Here is a 14,503-nt window from a genome sequence, read left to right on the forward strand (position 1 = left end):
ATATATAAAAATAAGAAACATCAGCTTAAGTTTGGCATATCTAATTTGACAGATTTTTTTTTTAAATTTTAAATCTAACGCATCCAACACTTGAGACTTTGGATATGAATGAAAACTCAGTATTTGGTGCAAAGCGCCACTAACTGATTCATCTTATTCTTTTGGTCATAAACTGTAAATCCAGCACTTGAGCGTTAAAAGTGTAACTATACAATTTTTAATTCGAACAAAGTATTGGTGAATTAAATAAAGCAAACTATTATTCCGCAAGTAAAGTGCTATAAAAAATAGTTTGGCTACAAATTTTATCTTTTTTTACTCTGATTATCGACATCTTGAGAATGCGTATATGAAGCGCCCGTCTCGAAGAGGCTAAGATATAATGTAATGTCTTATATGTTTTTATTTTTCAAGTCTTTTTTTTTTTTGGAAATAAAATGTTTAGCGCAACATTCATAATTTAAGCGCTTTATAAATACCGAGCCAAACTATGTACAGAGATGCCAACTTGCTCCCGACAGCAAATATATATTTTAAACTGATAGTTTATCAATTGTGATTCTTGGTTTAATAAAATCAATTTAGTAAATTTTTATTCACTACTATTTCTAAATAATTCGTAGGCTTATATATTTCACCACTTTATAGTACTTTGTCATGTGCCATTTAAAAAGCAAGCAAAAATAGTCAAATATTTGCAAAGTTCAGTTTGTAGTTATTTAGTGTTTTTTTTAAAAAATATTTTGGCGTGTCCGGAGCAGTTGGCATCTCCGCAACATCCATAATTTAAATCCAGAACATTATAAATATCGATCCAAACGATGTATATTTCTTAGTTAGAAACAAACGGTTCCCATACTCAAATGCAGACCTACCAACTACTTTGCTTTTTGCGATATATTTAATAAAGTGGTAGACTATTAATAACTAAGACTTTCCGATGATTTTGCCAACATTTTAAAAGTTTCATCCTCGAAAGCACAACAATAAGGTGACGTTGATTATGAACTTTTAAATCATTTATGTGTAGTGGTGGGGAAAAAAATAAAAAAGGATAATTTAAATAAATAAAAAATAATACATTCAAGCGCAAACATAGCTACCGCTGGAACAAATTTTTACAAAAAGCGTAGAAAGTTGGCAGCCCTGCAAATGCTACATGAAACTGAACATAACAAATCACGAAGAATCTTGAAAAATGATTTGTCAGAGAGTTGAAATGAAAACAAAATGGCGAGTGAAAACAAGGCAGTGATATGGTTTTCCAACACAATTCTTTTTTACATGTCAGCCGTTGCGAAAAATGAATACCTTTATATTTTCGAGTATCTATATCTGAATATAACACCGAACGAAAAATGATGTTTTGAAATGCTTACATCTTTGTTGAAAACTAAACAAAGAAAAATGTATTCATGCGTGTTACGATTCTTCTCAGCTCCTCCCCATTTAATTTTTGCCACTTTTGACAGCATCGGTTCAAATCAAGGCGACACGCAATACCACGTATGATGAGCGATTGGTTGCGATTTTGATAAAGAAATTCAAAATATCAATCATTTGAGCGTAAGTAAGAGATATCAGATTTGGATTTAAAAAAATAATAAAGTAAGACCTTGTTTATTTGTCGTAGCAAGACAATCGATATATCAGTGATAATACGTGTTCCTAAAAATGTGGCACACGCATCATCGATGACATGATAAAGAATAAAAATTAACCATATATTAAAAGAAATTAAAATAGGCAACATTTTCCATTAATTTTATTTCAGTTTATTATTAAAGATAAATATGAGGAATATTTTCGTTGATTAGTTCATTGATAGTTTAATACATGAGGGCAGTTATGAAATACTAGTTCACTTAAGAATTCATGTAATGAGTTTAGAATAGTTGCGAACTATTTATACTATACAGGGTGTTTATAAAGTCCCGGATCCATTTTGATGTTTAATAACTCATAAAATAATAAAGATAGATTAAAATTAATAGCGTAAATGGTTAGATAGACTCAAACAGTTTCATGACCCTTGACCCAGACGTCACTGCACAAGTGATTTTGACGTTGAGCGTGTCAGACAGACATTTTTAGACACTCCTAGAAGACCTGTGAGATCAGCAGCAAGAGAATTGAATATGCCAATTTCGACGGTGTACAAAGTTATTAAGAAATAATTAAGACTGCATGCATACGGAGTTCAAATTGCTCAAGGTTTGGAGCCGGACAATAAGCCTAGGAGGATGGCGTTTGCTACAGATATGGTAGGAAGGATAGAAGATGCTGCTGATTTTCTGAAGCGCATAATGTTCTCCGACGAAGCATCCTTTCATGTTTCTGGCATTGTTAATCGCCATAATGTGCGCATATAGGGATCTGAAAATCCCCATGATTACCTTGAGACACAAAGGGATTCCCCAAAGGTTAATGTGTGTTGTGGACTAATGCACGACCGAGTCATTGGGCCTTTCTTTTTTACAGAAAAGACGGTCTCATCAGTCGTATACTTAGATATGTTGGAAAACTTCGTATTTCCACAACTAGATGAGCTTCAGCCACATGTCTTTTCGCAACAAGATGGTGCACCACCTCTTTGGGGTATCATCGTTCGTAGTTCTTTGAATGACCATTTTCCAGGAAGATGGATTGGGCGAGGAGGTCCAATTCCTTGGCCACCCAGATCACCTGATAGAACGCCGCTGGAATTTTTCCTTGGGGATTTATAAAGGACAATGTTTACAGGAGGATGGTGTCGAACAGTGATGACCTAAAAGTCAGAATTACAACCACAATAGCCTCTGTGGATTGCGACATGCTTGCCCCTACCTGGCGTGAAATTGACAATCGACTTGATATTCTCCCTGTGAAGAAGCGGGCACACGTGAAAGTTCATTGACAAGGGTCATGAAACTTTTTGAGTCTATCTAACCATTTATGTTATTAATTTTATGTATCTTTATTATTTTATGAGCCATTAAGCATCAAAATGGGTCCGGGTTTTCATAAACACACTCTATTATACTTTTATTTTTAAAGTAGTGCTTTCTATTTATTTGTTGGATTTAAAATTCAGTTTAAAAATTTATTTCAAAATGTTATTTGACCCTCCGCCTCAAATAAATTGATTAAACACGTATATAAGAGTATGATAATCATACGATGGAGCGTTTTAGCAATTGCAGGAAGGCCACAATCGACTAAAAGAAATATTTACTAAGAGAGATCAAAATTAGCAACTTTTTCTAGTGTATGTTTTTTAATTTACTATTGAAAGGGAGTATTATGCTTGCTTTATTTAAGTAAACAGGGCACATGGGCCGCGAAGTGGCCCCTATCCCATTCATCATTAAATTACAAACAGTAATTATAACCCTTCCATTATAATTTTTCCCAGTGGTATTAAAACTTCCATTTTAAGCAAACAAATACATTGCATTTGAAAAAACTTTAGTTGACAACCATGATAGTAACGCATATTAATATATGTGCTTCATTTTTGTAAGAATAGTGGTGATCAAAATCATTTGAAAATTAAGTTTATAAAAGAAAAAATAGTATATATTTACCACCACTTTAAATATGAAAATAAAATCTTGCGGAAAATCCGGAAGAGTTGGCAGGTATGAGTGAGGTACGAGTAATATGAGCCTTTTTGATTTAGATATGAATAATTTACACTGCTTTTCATAGTGGTAGTTACGATTAAATAACTAAATAAAATTAATAAAAGAATTGAGTTTTTTCTACTTCTTACATTTTTAGTCGCCTTTGGCATCTTTGATTTAACAACCTGGTTGTTAAAATTTTATCTCACAGCGATTGCACCGGAGATGGAAGCAAATTCGTATGGATTAATGCCTTCTCAAAAATTTCAAACTGCAATTGAAGTAACTAAGTAAATCCCTCTGCAATAATTTACAATGTATATCATGATGACAGTAACGATTGAATAATTAAATAAATTAAAAATCGAGTTTTTCGCCACTTCTTACATTTTTAGTTAACTGTGGGATCTCTGCATTTTACCGCAATTCAATTTTAAATTTACTAGCACTAGAAAAAAGTTGAAAAGATCATAAATTTATTTATCTTTTTTAGCGCATTTTAATCATTGAATGTCTTTTTTTTTTAAAGAAATTTCACAAATAAACTGTAAAATTCAAGGTTCCTATTTTTTTTTTTTATTTTTAACTTACGCTATCATCAACATTAAATACTCAATTTCAAATTTCTACTGATCATCAATGTAAATATCACAGATTAAGTTTGTATATCATGTTTTCATATCTAATCATGGATATTTTCAATTTTCTTTGCAATTCATGTAAACCTTCGATCTATTTGTACTTTCTAATCATGGCAATATTATTATGTAACCATACTGTCACATAACTCAAAATGTGTGTATACACTGTATTATTTTCATGATGGATGGGTTAGAGGCCACTGTGTGGCCTAGGCACCCAATTTATTATAAATAAAGGAAAAGGTTACTATTTTTTTTTAAATATATGTGCTATTTGCGGGACTGTTAACTTAACTGAAGCCAATGCTGAGATCTAATGGAATTTAATTATTAATAAAGTTTTTTTTGTGGTAGCAAAATTTATATTTTAATGTGCGATTCTTGCTTTCTTAAATTTCATGAGAAGTAGTTTTACAACGCTCTAATAGTATAACTAGGTACGAATAATTTAGAAATTCTTATATAAGAACAATTTATACTAAATACGTCATATTTAAAAGCCGTCGGCCTTAAAAAAAATGCAGCCAAATTCTACCGAAATTAGCTATTAAGCCTAGCTGCCGTTTTTCATACTTTCTGGTAAACAATGATAAAACATTACAATAAATTTACAATTGTGAGAAGGAATCACGTAAGATTTTCAAGGAATATTACGAGGATTTTTACTCTAGGACTTTATATTCTGTTTTGAATTCATTCATGAAATTATCTTTATTTTAAAAGAAAATGTCTGCACCTTTTTTTAAATGGCTTTTAAAGTTACCTAAGTAAGAGATTTTTTCTCAAAATTAGTAAAGTATACTAAAAATAAACAGAAAAATGTTTATAACTTTTCGCAAAAGTAATAAGTAATAATTAAATTTAGAAATTTATCTGTAATTGGACAATTTGGTTGTTAAAATCTCGTTTGAGCATGTGAGAAATCTAATGAAAGAAAGAAAAAAGCAAACGAAGGCTGCATTTTTCCATTCAATTAATCAATTCATTAAATTATATCAATGAATCTTCATTCGATTAAATTTTATTGAGTAAATTTATTTTACTTAAATTTATTAATTTTTTTCTTAAAATAGTAGAAACGCAGAAAGAAATTATTTTTTTAAAAAAAATTATTGTTTATAGTTTCTTGCAAAGTAAATAATAATGATTAAACTGCTACATTTAACTCTGATTGAATAATTTGGTTGTCAAAATTTTGTTTTAACAAATGTAAAATTTGAACTTACTATATTGAACACACTTACTTAAATTTTAATAACTTAATTGCACATAAGAGCTTTTACTTTCCTTTAAAATAGAAACAGAAAAAAATTAAAAAAGCATTTATTATATTTGGCTTTTAACAAAGTAAATATCAATGCGGATAAATTTGATGAATTTATTTTGAAAATTTTTGAAAATTTATTGTATTTCTGATTCGATAACCTAGTTTTTAAAATCTCGTTTTAATCACTTGAAAAATCTAAAGAAAGGCAGAGCAAACGCAAGAAAGAGCACAACTGATAATTCCAATAGCATTTTAATTTATAAATTAATTTTACTTAAGTTTACAAAATGTTTCTAAAAGCATATCAAACAAAGAAAATAATGAGAAAAATATTTTTACTGTGTTTAGTTTTTTCCTAAAAATAAAAAAATAAAGTTTCATTTATTAAATTTATTTTGAAGCGAAATTCATTATACCTGTAATTTAACAACTTACTTGCCTACATCTCGTATTAAGCATATTTGAAAAATCTAAAGAAACAGAGAGTAAACACCAATAAAAGCAACAACTGATATCATTCAATAAATTTTAATTTATAAATTAATTTCTCTTTTGTAATTTTTTTCCCGGAAAGCAACCTAGCAAACACAGAAAATGATGGGGAATTTGTTTATAGTTTTTTTCCGAAAAATAAATAAAGATTCACTTATTAAATTTATTTTGAACTGAATTTGTTATATCTTTGATTTAACAACCTGGTTGTTAAAATCTAGTTTTAAACATTTGAAAAATCTAAAGAAATAGAGAGTAAGTGCAAACAAAAGCACCATCACCGATATTATTCAATTATTAATTTTATTCGAATTTATAAAGTTCTCCAAAAAACAGGATATTGAATATGTAAAATACTGAGAAATCGCTTTTTGCTTATAGTTTTTTTTTTCAGAAGTAATAAATAAATGAAGACTCATTTATTAAATTTACTTTGAAAATAAATTTGTTATATCTTTGAATTAGCAACCTGGCTGTTAAAATATCGTTTTAAACAATTGAGAAATCCAAAGAAAGAACAAAAGCAACACCATTATTATTCAATTCAATTTTTATTTATAAATTAACTTAATTTTAGTCAGCAAATTTCTTAAAGCAGTGTAGCAAAATTAGAAATTTATAGTTTTTTTCTCTAAATAAATAAATTATGATTCATTTATTAAGTTTATTTTCTAGCAAAATTTATTGTATCTTTGATTTAACAACCTGGTTGTTAAAATTTTATCTCACAACGATTACGCCGGCGATGGAAACAAATTTATATGGATTAATGCCTTCTCAGACATTTCAAACTGCAATTGAAGTAACTAAGGTAAAGCCCTCTGCAATAATTCTCTTTTCCAACTTCTAAGCCGGAATGGTCCTTTACATATAGTGTGAACTCCCTTCATATATCCTTGGCGCGATAACAATTGCATTTTGGTGGGCATTGTAATGCAATTCATTCAAATCTTTCACGGAATAGGAATTAATGCTTAGACTGTTTGTAAGCCGCTTCTCGCATGCATAATAAATTGCATTTTGAAGTAGATGAAAGTTGGAACCACGCAGATTTAAGGTGTGATTGGTTGGAGGAATTAATGCTTCGCTCGCTTAACAACTTTTCGGCTTCGTGTTTTGAGCTTCATCGCCTTTGCGAACAATCTCTTGAGTTTGACCATTGCATTTAAAAATATGCTCATTATGTTAAATAGAATATCCATTCATTTTTAATCATAATAATCTAAAAATATTTGACCTTGCGTTAATGGTTTTGAATTTAATGAAGTTATTACAATTAAGATATTTTAAAACAAGAAGTAATTAGAGTAAATATGCAGAATCTTATTTTTAATTAGAAAATTGATGTTTAAAATATTACCGCCAATAATTATTATGTGTATTTCTTCAATTAAGATTCAAAATAATCACGATAATTATTCGTGCTCTGAGCTCGCACATCATCTCTTGAGTTTGACCATTGCATTTAAAAATATGCACATTATGTTAAATAGAATATCCATTCATTTTTAATCATAATAATCTAAAAATATTTGACCTTGCGTCAATGGTTTTGAATTTAATGAAGTTATTACAATTAAGATATTTTAAAACAAGAAGTAATCAGAGTAAATATGCAGAATCTTACTTTATGCATCTCTTAACCCTTTTTAAGGGTAAGGGGCTTTTTAACCCCTTGGGGACGGGTGATTCAGAAAAGCATTCGTACAAAATCAGAATCAAGTTGCAATTAAATAAAAAACGGTAACTTAAATGTAGTCGTTACTAATTTGACAGACTTACTTTGCTTTTATTTTAATTATTGTTAGTTTAATCATATGTATAATCAATGTTAATTCAAAGTATAACTAAATAGTTTTATTTTGAACAAAGTAATGGTGAATTAAATAAATCAAAAAATTATAACTCCGCCCACAAATAAACTGCTAAAGAAATACTTTGATTACCAGTTTTATCTTCTTACCCTGATTGATACGGTTTTTTGCTGTCACGTATTTGTGACAGTCGGCGCGAAAGGGTTAAGGGACCCTTAAGACTTTAAACCGTGTGGGGTCAATATTTAACCCTTTTGAAGGCCGTGGTAAGTATACTTACCACCACGTTTTACCACTTTTAATTTAGGTTTCCATTTTTCAATAACTTCAGCTTTCTTGAAGTGAGTTTGAATAAAATTGGTAACGATTTGTCACTTTTAAAAAGCGTATAAAAGTTATAAAATACATAATTCCTTTCGAAGTTTGTAGCATTTATGGTATTTATTTTATAAATAAAGAAAAATTAAAATCAGTGAGTTCCTAATAGGTCATGTTAAGTATAATAGAAATAAAGGGCCCGTTAAAGGGTTAAGTTTGACCATTGCAATTAAAAATACACACAACATGTTACATTTATTGTTCATCAGTTTTTCATTTCAAACCTAAAATAGTTGACGATGCTTATAGGGTTTTGAATTTAAAGAGGTTATTGACATTTAAATATGATATTTTGAAATAAGAAGTAATTAACTAAACGAATAAATGAGCAAATTTCTGTTTTAAAATAGAAAAATAATATTTAAAATATTATTAGAACTTACCATTAATTGAAATATCAAATTATTTAAGAACTATGCATTAATTTTATATTGAAATGAATATATTTCTTCATTTAGGATTCAGAATATTTAATAATATTATTTATGTTGCGACGGCCGGTGGCTGAGCGGTAGCGCTTCGCGCTGTCGTACCACAGGTTCAGAGATGCCAACTTGCTCCGGACAGCAAATATATATTTTAAAGTGGTAGTTTATCAATTGTGATTCTAGGTTTAATAAATTCAATTTAGTTGACTTTTATCCACCACTATTTCAAAATAATTTGTAGACTTATATAATTTAACACTTTTTAAGATTTAAATCACGCAAAATCTTTCAAAAAGCCAGCAAATATAGTCAAATATTTTCAAAATTGACTTTGTAACTATTTACCAGTTTTTTAATTTTTTTGGCGTGTCCGGAGCAGTTGGCATCTCTGCAGGTTTCTGGTTTGATCCTCGGGGAGAAAGGTTGACTCAGCCTTTCATCCCTTCAGTGGGTCGATAAATGAGTACCAAGCATGCTTGGGAACTAAACACTGGGGGTTCCGCGTTCGGCTTACCACCTGACCGGAACATCTGCTCTCACACCCTAGAGCCCAAGATTAAGAAAACTGAGATGGGCACAGTAGGCCTTGGCCCTCTACGGGCTGTCGTGCCACTGAGTTTAGTTTTTATTTATGTCGCAGCTTTCTCGTCTTTTTGAACAACATCTCTTAAGCTTGACCGTTCTAATTAAAAATATTTACAATTTGCTATATTTAATTTTCCTCTATTAGTTTTTCAGTCTAATCTAAAAATAGTTTACTTTTCTTATACGGTTTTGAATTTAATGACGATATTATTTAATTTAGATATTTTGAATTAAGAAATAATTAGCTGAAGCAATGAAGATATAGAATCTACTTTTAAATAGAGAATTAGTATTTAAAATGTTATTATGATTAATAAATAATTCTAATAATATATTATTTAATAATTACTTCGACAGTGCATTAATTCTTTATAGAAATCGACGTATTTCTTCAATAGAGATTCAGAATACTAACTAATACATACTTGCCAACTCTCCCGGATTTTGCGGGAGATTTTATTTTTATATTTAAAGTGGTAGTAAATATATACTATTTTTTCTTTTATAAATTTAATTTTTAAATGATTTTGATTACCACTATTCTTACAAAAATGAAGCTTATATGTTAATATGCGTTACTGTCATGGTTGTCAACTTAATTTTTTTTCAAATACAACGTATTTGGTTGCTTAAAATTAAAGTTTTAATTCCATTTTAATACCACTGGGAAAAATGATAATGGAAGGGATTAAAAGTTGGCAGGTCTGCTAATATTTTAGTAAGGGTTAGAGTTTTTAGCTTTCTAGCCTTTACGAAGGGTTTTTGGCTTTCTCTTTAGTCTTCAACTATTTTATTCCATAAAAGAAAATACTCAGCCCGCCGCATACATTATCCGTAAAAAAGATTTATAAGCCTAAATTGAGCACACAAGTATGTAAATCTAATAAACCAATAAATACATCCAGCTCTTTCATGGTGAGACAGTTAAAATGATGGCAAAATTACCGAAAATTCTGTAAGCTTTGGTGTTTAAATGTCTACCACGTTATGAAATATTCTACAAAAAGCGTAGTAGTTGGCAGACTTGCCTCGAGGGGAGGTTTTGGAGGAGTTGTCTGAATTATCTATACTTTTGAAAATTTTTATTTTTTTATTTTTTACCACTTGATAATGTCTTTTGAGGAAAACAAAGCAATCCTGTCAGATCCCTTATTTCGAAAATCTGTAGCGCAACTGAATCAGGTATGCCTTTCCGATGAAGGTACTATAAAGTGATTGAAATTTAACACGTTGAGCACCGCGTCAGCCATTGGTGGCTGACACTGGACTTCCATTTAGACCGCGTCAACCACCGGTGGTTGACTCTGAAATTACATTTAAGCCGCGTCAACCACCGGTGGCTGACAATGAAATTACAATCAGGCTGCGTCTGCCACCACTTGCTGACACTGACCTTCCACATAGGCTGCGAAAAACAGCTGGCTGACAGCGTATAACATGATATAGAACTATAAAATTTACACTCTTTTATGGAAATGCAGAAAATATATGCAAAATTTACTTAATTTTTGTGATTCTTGGTTTAATAAATTCAATTTATTAGATTTTTATCCACCACTATTTCTAAACAATTCGTAGTCTTATGTCATTCACCACTTTTGTCATATATGCAGAGATGCCAACTTGCTCCGGACAGCAAATATATTTCTTAAGGTGGTAGTTTATCAATTGTGATTCTTGGTTTAATAAATTCAATTTAGTAGATTTTTATCCACCACTATTTCTAAATAATTCGTAGGCTTATATAATTCACCACTTTATTGTACTTACGTCATGCTACGCCTTCTTAAAAGCAAGCAAAAATAGTCAAATATTTGCAAAATTTACTTGGTAGTTATTTACCGTTTTTTTTAATTATTTTGGCGTGTCCGGAGCAGTTGGCATCTCTGATATATGTCATGTTAAACCTTTTTCTTTTTTTTGTCACATATATCTTGTCATGCTAAACCTTTTGAAACTCGCAAAGTCTGTCTAATATTGCAGTTTTAGTTTGTAGTTAATTACAGTTTACCTATACGGGCAATCCATGTAAAATTAGGGCGGCGTTCAACGCGTTAATAATTAAAATTTGCTCAAACTTGGTTAATATCTTAAGAATTTTGAAAGTCTCCTCACGAATTAAAAGGTCCAAAGTGGCTTTGCATATAAGCTTTGAATTATTTATAAAGTGATAGGTGTAATAGTTTTAAATCAAATTTACAGAACTAAAAATCACTCTTTGAAACAAAAGTTTTGTTACCACTAGAAACACTTTACCCACAAAGCGTAGCGAGTTGACATTCCTGCTAATTATTCCAACTAAATAAAATCAAAAATTAACTTTATGAAAGAAGTGGTTGATTGGTATTGGAAAACTAACTTTCCTGAAGATGTTATTTTAAAAAACTAAAGTTATTTCAAATAGAATACTATAACTTAAAAATTTATCTATGTGCTTAACTATACTTAAAAATTTCTTTTTAATTTTGGGTTCATACAATTTAGTAGAATTAACAATTTTAAACAAAATTAAATCTTTTGTATTCCACTGACACCTATGCAGTGACATCAAAAGTCAAAAACTTTATAAGTAAAGTATCTAAATATTTCGTTGACAGATTATTCTATTATTATCAATTGAAATGTATCAATATTGCATCTAAGTTTAATTTACTGCCCCAAAATGTCACTTAAGAAAAAACTATGCATATAATGAAAAACCAAAAAACTTTATGACTTTCAAAATAAATTACTGAGAAAAATGTGTGGAGTCTCATATTTTATTCGAAAAAAAGATATACATAGAGATTTTAAATTAAAGAACCTTACTGAAACTTTGATGACACTTAAAACACAACTTTATAAAAAACCACTAAAGTGCTCAACTGTAAACTACTATAATATTTTTAAAACCGAAATGCTAAATGAAGATTCCAAAATCAAACCCCTAACACACTTTTACACAAGCGGCGATGCTATTTTATCAGATAAATTCAATTAATTAGTCTCTATTTTTAATCGTTTATTGATACGTATAATTTAAATTATAACACTTCAAGAGATTGGAGCTGCAGTCTTTTCTCTAACTGTTAATAACTCTGATTTCTTATTTTTGCTGCAATTCAGCCAATGACGTTGCAATTGTAGCAAATAGTGAAAAATTAATTTTACTTCTTTCTGTATCATGATTAGTTTACGCAAAATTACTTCACGTTGTCACAATATCAAGATAAAAAGGTAAACGTCTTGAGCAATAATATGACTATGTCTATGAGCTTAAATCAATCAGCCCTTATTGTAATTTAAATAGTATTTTAGAGTTCTCAAAGTGCAAAATGTAAAGATTTAATTAGTACCATAAAAGCTTTATGTATGTCTTGTACATTGTAATATACTCTATGCATTGAGTACCATGGTAATAGCAAAATCACAATTACGAATACGCTCTAACTACTAAATTTATAACAAAAACGAAACTACTTATATGTATAAATTGAATAAGAGCAAGATCTGAATAATAAGAAATGCATTTCCTTTCAACAAAAATAAGTACCTTGTAAACTTAGATCTTAACCGTTTATTTGTCGAACTCGTGTTTTGCAATATAGGGTAAAGTGCATTAATTAAAAAAAAGTGGTTGTATGTTTGCATGTAAATTAAAAACAATGTTAAGTACCATGTAAACCTATATCTTAACCATTTATCTGTCGAACTCATGTTTTGCAGTATTAAGCTTTAATTTAAAAAAGTGGTTGTTGGTTTGCATGTAAATAAAAAACAATGTTAAGTACCCTGTAAACTTAGATCTTCATCATTCATCTACCGAACTCATATTTAGCAGTATTGAGCTTTAATTAAAAAAAAGTTGTTGCAGGTTTGCACGTAAATTTACAACAAAAATATGTGCCCTGTAAACTTAGATCTTAACCATTTATCTGCACAACTAATGTTTTGCAGTATGGGGTTAAATGCTTTAATAAAAAAAGAGACTGCAGGTTTGCATATAAACTAACAGAAAATCTTCAGTCAGCTACCAATTTGCTTATAAGACATAAGGGTTGGACAAAAATATGGAAACACTTCAGAAGTCACGGTGGCTATCTTAGCCTGGGGTTATTGAGGCGCCCACTTCAATATACTTGCCAACTCTTCCGGATTTTCCCAAAGATTTTATTTTCATATTTAAAGTGGTAGCCATATTCAGGTTATTCCAAATAACTTCTTGAATTATAATGATAATTATAAATGAATTTGGCCACCACTACATATAAATAATTATAACAAATATGTAAAAGCATAATAATCTTTGCACAAGCGAATTCCTACGGGATCAAAATATAAATATATTTTCGAGTCAGATTGTTTTTCGTTTATTGTTTTACAACCACTCTGAAAATCCATTCTCAGAAAGAGTAAAAGTTGGCAGGTATGCTTCAAAATCTTCCATTTGCCAGCAAAACTTTGTTTCGGAAAATTTTACATTGCAAAATGTAAAATTTCAGGTTGATTTGACCTAATTCGAATGATCATGCTTGAAGCTCTAAGAATGATTTGTCATTTTTCTTGATCCGTTTCGGAATCTCTCAAAAATGATTTAAAATATTTTTTGATGAGTTCCAGACTACAAAACATGATAATAGAAGCGTAAATAGGGGGATCCTCTTATGGGGCTTTCTCACTGCAGCACTGAAGAGCGTTTGATTCGTTAGTTAAATTGGACTGTCCCGAAAATGAATGTGCGCAATGTATCTACGCTTCTATTTTCGTATTTTGCAATGTGGCAAACGTATTACGAAAATATTTTAAATCATTTTTGAAAAATTCCGGAACGTGTAAGTTCATTTGAATTCGCTACTCGCTTACATTTTGTATTTTATTCTGTATTTTTCTTGCATTTTATTTTATATTTTTTGCTTAATATATTTTGTTTCGTAGATTTTTCTTAATATGTTCTATTTTCGCTTCAATTTTTTTGGGTGCTCCTCACACTATTGTATTGATATATTTTGCTTTGGCTACATTAATACAATATTAGAAAGCACTCCTTTTGACGAATATAATCGCGTGAGCTGATGACGAGGTTATATCATTTCTTTATTTTGTTTTCAAACTTATTAATAATTTTTCAATTAAATTTTTTAAAAATATTTAATTTTAATAATTTTTTTTTCCTTTTTTATTAATCTTCATTATAATATTTTCTATGTTTTCTCCATATTTTTAACTTATTTTATAAGTTGTATATATTTGAAGCTTATACGCAGTAAATAAAACTTGTTATTTTTCTTAGTTATATATATATTGAATAAGAGCA

Source organism: Parasteatoda tepidariorum, chromosome 9 (genome assembly GCF_043381705.1).
Source record: "Parasteatoda tepidariorum isolate YZ-2023 chromosome 9, CAS_Ptep_4.0, whole genome shotgun sequence".
In the NCBI taxonomy this organism is placed as follows: Eukaryota; Metazoa; Arthropoda; class Arachnida; order Araneae; family Theridiidae; genus Parasteatoda; species Parasteatoda tepidariorum.